Source organism: Lupinus angustifolius, chromosome LG03, assembly GCF_001865875.1.
Source record: "Lupinus angustifolius cultivar Tanjil chromosome LG03, LupAngTanjil_v1.0, whole genome shotgun sequence".
NCBI lineage: Eukaryota > Viridiplantae > Streptophyta > Magnoliopsida > Fabales > Fabaceae > Lupinus > Lupinus angustifolius.
This window is the reverse complement of record NC_032011.1, coordinates 10,695,599-10,701,918: the sequence shown is the minus strand read 5'-3', so window position 1 is coordinate 10,701,918 and position 6,320 is coordinate 10,695,599.

Genomic DNA, 6,320 nt, shown 5'->3' with positions numbered 1-6,320 from the left:
ATAATGCAAGATTTCACTTTCTCTTTCATTTAAAGAATAAGCAAGATGATATGAAATTTCTATACTGAGAATATTGGTTTTCTTTCTCTCAATAAAAAATATGAATCTTAATCGTTTATGCACATGGGTTGAAAATACAACTTTTATATGAAACTAATTTTAATTGACATTAATCGATTATCTACTACCTTAATCGATTAATGTGTTTATGTAAAACTGTTTTTCTGTTAAAGTTTAATCGATTATTAATCTCCTTAATCAATTAATAAGCCTGAAATCGTAGAAAGTTAGTCATTGTAACTCATTTTAATAGATTATACCAATCCTTAATCGATTAACGGATTTTCACAAGACATAATGGATTATCAATCATTATAATTGATTAATATTTATGAAAATGGTTTTTCATTAATGCGTGGTAGACTCTCTATATAATGAATGAACATGCAATACATGATTTTGAAATAGATACAACTTTTATGAACAAAAAACATGTATGCTTAATGCTTATGCATGATTCTAATTATCATATATATTTAGATGTAATGCCTCAATCTAAATGAATTTCATTTTAAACTCTTGTGAGACTTTCAGCCAAGGTTTACCGAACCTTGACTCAAAACTAGTCAACCATCTTAGGACTTCTAGAATATTAGAATAATCCTCAGTCTTTGATGTTGATCTCAAGTCTTTGGAATATTGTTTGTTGTGATGTCCATATCTTGAAGCTTCCATTTAAACCATTGTTTTCATAAAAAACTATGTAGGTCGATCATAAAGACAATCTTTGACTAATTGCCATTTCATTAATGACGGTGGTGTGATTTGTGATCATGAAGGCATTTGGTTATCATGTTTCTCAAGTTTCTTTGGGAGGGGCACATCCATCTCAGTAGAACTCTGAGCTATAGAAGAGAGATTGGCTTTGGCTTTGGCTTGGAAAATGGGGCTTCAATATGTTATCCTAGAAAGTGATTGTCTTGAAATTTTGCATATTATCACATAAGGTCTTGATATTCGGGTGCAACACCTTTCATTGGTTGTCAATAGTATTTGTGCTTGGATATCTAGAGGAGGCTTGTTCAGTTCAGTTTGTTCAAAGAGAGGTGAAAATGGTGGCTGACGTTTTGGAGAGGTTTGGTTCACAATCATTTGAGGAGTTCAATGTGTACAATATAGCACCATTAGGAGTTCATAGTACCATTAATTTGGATAACAATCTCTTGTCAAAGTCTTGATTGTTTTTTCGATGTACCAAAAAAAGCAACAACTTTATTAACAGGGGGAACAAGAACCTACTCCAGGTATCATTGTGACAAGATCATTCATTTTGTCAATCATACCTTATCCTATGTTTAATGATGAAGTGCCTCAAAAATATATTTTTTAATTGACTTAATACAGTGAAGATAAAAACAATATAAGAAGGTGAGACACAATGATAACTTACAAAATTATAGTCGGGCACCTTCCCAAAGAATAATGGGAAAATCAGTGAGTGTATCCGGGAAGTACACTGCATGAGTGGATTTTCGAATAAGGACATTTTTATTAGGCCTTTAATAAGATGAGAAAGATTTGTAAGTATTTTGATCCCAATTCATAGGTCTCCTAGCTTCAGAGATGAAAAATAGATGGCAGGTTAAATGTGAGACTCTTGGAAGGAATATTTGTTAGGAGAGACAATCATATACCTTAAAATGAATCAATTCATTGCAAGTGAAGAGATATCATTGGTTATACTTGTTCCTCCTCGGATAAATTCGGGTCATTTCGGACTCTTCCCGAATTAACAATGTGCTGAACATTATCGTCCACCAGCCACAGGTGGGTTGAGCCCTTTGTAGACATCATTAATGTATCCTTGACTTGCCATTTATGCATCTCCGACTTACCATTAATGCGCCCCCGACATTCTACCTGTCATGCTGCCTGCAAAATCCTACCTGCCCCAATAGATCGACAATAGCAAGTCTGCAGGGTGAATAAGGACAATCAAACATGCTTTCTCCGTACCAACCAGACATTGGCCAATAGTCGGACACCATGTCGATTCCCTCCAACCTACTATAAATATGAGATCCCCACACAAGAAGTATCAATTAATTCTCATTCCCTCATTTATTGATTGCACTTATTGTTCTTTCTTTAATTTCTCTCTTATTTACTCACATTCTCTCTCTAAAGACTTCATACTGACTTGGTCGTTGGATAACCTTTTTAGGTACCTCCCCCGATGAGTCCGGACGAGATTCCAACCAAGATTCCCAATTACTTCTACTCAACCGGCCACTTGATACAGACCATACCCGATCAACACTAAAGACATTGGCGTCGTCTATGGCTTACCTACAACTTGGTGACCGCACGTAACTAAGATCAACCATCCAGCTAAGAAGAACCACTCACCACAAGCATTCCTCCAAACCACAACAGTCCTTCCATCGACCCTCCAACACTAGTAAGGCCATCCCAACTCCACCCCAAAAGCACCTACTACTCAACTACTTCTCTAAATGATCAAAACCCAAGGCAAGATCATCCAACAATAGGTCCAGCTATTAGCCGAACTTCACCAACATAGACATGAGCCTAGTAACTGACCCCGTGACCATATGTAGTGATTCCAAATCACCGTCTCGGAGATAACGGGTGCCTACCAAATGAAGGATATGTTATTAGGAAAGTACCTAGCAAAGGTTAAAGAGCTGATGGCTAAGTTTGAGGCAGCCTCCGTCCAACATGTCCCAATGGAGCAGAATGTTCGAGCAAATATCCTATCCAAACTGGCTAGTACATAAAGCTCGGGCAACAATAGGTTGGTGGTTCAGGGAACAGTTTTGCGACCCAGTCTCATGCTGTTGAACAGATACAAATCCCAAACACCTGGACCGACCCCATTATCAGGTACTTGCTGAATGGTGACCTTCCCACCAACTAGAAAGAAAGACAGAGGTTTCTATGACACAGTTCATGGTTTGTAATAGTACAAAACTGTTTATATCACTAGGCTTTTCTGCTCCCATGCTTAAATGTCTCGTCCCTAATAGGGCACGATACATCCTCTAAGAGATTCGTGAAGGTAGTTGTGGCCACCCTCTCGGTGCAACATCTCTGGCTAAGAAATTGCTCCGAGCAGGATATTACTAGCAAACCACGGAAAAAGACCTCCAATCTGACCAAGAAATACATACCTTTCTAGTTGTTTGCCAACCTCCACAAAGCCCTGCGTGAAGATTTTGTAACTACTATTACCATGTGATCGTTCTACTTATGGGATATGGACATCCTAGGGCCATTCCCACGGCAGTTGGGCAACTCAAGTTCCTGATAGTGGTAGTAGAATACTTCGCTAAATGGGTCGAAGTTGAAGCTCAATCCACTATCACATCAGCCAACATCTGGAGGTTCACTTGGAGAAATATTATCACGCGATTCGGGGTGTCGGCCATAATTGTCACAGATAATGGAACTTAATTTTCAAACCCAAAATTCGGAGAGTTGTTGTTAGGCCTTCACATCAAACAACATTTCACTTTGGTCGAGCATCCTCAGACCAATGGTCAGGCAGAGGCAGCTAATAATGTCCTCCTGCGAGGAATAAAAAGAAGTTTAGAAGAGGCCAAAGAAGTCTGGCCAGAACAACTACATCATGTCTTCTAGTCCAACTGCACAACCCTTCACTCTACCACCGAGGAGTCACCCTTCAACCTCACTTATGGGGTCGAGGTTATGATCCCGTTGGAGATCGACGAGCCCACGTGACGAATGTTGCAATTTGATGAAGCCGCCAACTCGACTATCCTAAGGCACAATCTGGATAGGATAGAAGAGAAAAGGGATTGCGCCCGGATCAGACATACCCCCATCAAAAGAAGAACTACTGATAAATACAACGCTACTATGGTGCCTAGAGATTTTGAAACTAGCAATTTAGTGCTCAAAAGGGTAGACATCGGTAGAACCAAAGGCAAATTAGAACCTAATTAGGAAGGACCCTACCAAATAATATACAAGATCAGTAAAGGGGCATATAAACTTGAAGATTTAGTAGGAAGGGAGATCTCCTGCACTTCAAACGCAATGAACCTACTACAGTTTTTTGCTTAAAAATGTAAATTATATGTATTAGTCCATTTAGTAACCGAACAAATCATGTAACCAAATGCAACTTATATGTTAGCGGAGTATTATGCAGATGTTTTTGACAAGCCTGACACGGGCGACCAACAGTTCACCCCTCAAAGGCATGGGCCCGTCCCCCTTTGACGGCGGTCGAATCCTGAAACCCAAGTGAGGATCAAGTCCCCTTGGTCACCAACCATTCACCCTTCAAAGGCATGGGCATGTCCCCCTTTGACGGTGGTCGAATCCTAAAACCCAAGTGAGGACTAAGTCCCTTTGGTCACCAACCATTCACCCCTCAAAGGCGTGGGCCCGTCCCCCTTTGACGTCGGTCGAATCCTAAAACCCAAGTGAGGACTAAGTCCCCTTGGTCACCAACCATTCACCCATCAAAGGCGTGGGCTAGTCCTCCTCTAAAGATGATCCAATCCTAATAACCCAAGCAAGGACCAAGTCCCCTTGGACTCCCAACAATCACACATTAGAGGCGTGGGCCAGTCCCCCTCTAACGTCGGTCCAACCCTAGCAACCCAAGCAAGGACCAAGTCCCCTTGGTCTCCCAACAATCACCCCTCAGAAGCGTGGGTTAGTCCCCCTCTGATGGTGGTCCAATCCTAACAACCCAAGCGAGGACCAAGTCCCCTTGGTATCTCAATGATCACCCCTTAGAAAGTGGGCTAGTCCCCGTTTGACGATGGTCCAATCCTAACAACCCGTGGTCCATTCCTAACAACCCAAGCGAGGACCAAGTCCTCTTGGTCCCCCAACAATCACCCTCAGAGGCGTGGGCCAGTCCAACCCTAACAACCCAAGCGAGGACCAAGTCCCCTTGGTCTCCCAACATTTACCCCTCAAAGGCCTGGGCTAGTCCCCCTCCAACGACCCTCTAATCCTAAAATCCGTGCAAAAATCGGACCCTCTAGTTAGCCAACCGTGTTTAAAATAAATTAGAGTGATCATCGCTAGAATAATGTTCAACTTTATAGCTGAACCAAAACCTGGATAGAAATCAACTTGTCAATTCACGAAATCCCGATTAAAGGTCACCACAAGTTATTCAAGATTCAGCCAATCGTCAATTTGGAATAATTCAAGTTCAAGTTGAAATGATTCAAGTTCCAGTCGAAGTTAGTCAAGTTCAGTGATGGAAGTCCAGGAATTCGTCACTATGAAACTATTCAGCTTTAATAGTTAAAAGAGATCTGGACAATAAACACTTGGAAATTATTTAGTTAGATCATTTCGGTCAACAAAGAGAGCAAAACGGAAACTTTCATTAAACAAAAAGGTGATTACAAGTTCCTAGGAAATACAAAATGAAAACAAATAAAGACTAGGAAACTAAACTTATCCACCACCCCTGGCCGGAACGGGAAGGACAACCAGGCCATCCTCTTCATCCGCCATGAGCTCGCCCTCAGAAGTGACCCGAGCATCTACCCTCATCCAGGACCAATGAACCTCCGGGAAAACCATACTGAAATAGGCAAAAGCATTATCCCAACTGTTAGGTATCAATGGCTAAAGTACACCTACAAGAGGGCGTTGAATAGGTGTAGCGGTCAAAGTATCCGCTTTTCGCAAACAACATGCAATGCTGAAAAAACCCAGTTTAATCATTAACACAGAAAGAATAATCGATTAACGCAAGCAATTTAATCGATTAAAACAGCTCAGACAGCACAAACATATTCAATTTCTTGTACGACAAGCAACTGAGATCGAAGAAATATACAGAGCTAACATATATATCAGAGTTACAACAGTATAGTATAGAAACAGATTATTACAATTAATACAACTATACAAAGTAATCGATTAAAGCAATAAAGAGAGAGGGAAAGAAAAGCGTGCAACAAGGTTTTTATCCTGGTTCGTTTGTGGGTCCACTTACAAACTACATCCAGGCCTCCCGGCTGATCTGTGAGATTTTTCATCACTATAATCGAAATAACATTTTTCAAACAATTCTTTCAATTACAACACTTAGAGACTTTCTTGAAAACTAAAGAACCTTATCCCTTGGTTTGACTCCCTTCCTACCGCCCAAGAAAACCTTTCTTGCGGTGTAGCCCCAGCCAAGAACCTATTCTTTCTATCAAGATCTCTAAGCTAATGAAGACGCAACTCAATCTCGTTGGTGGTAAGACACCTAGAGATTCCCAATATTACAACACTTTTACAACACAAAATAT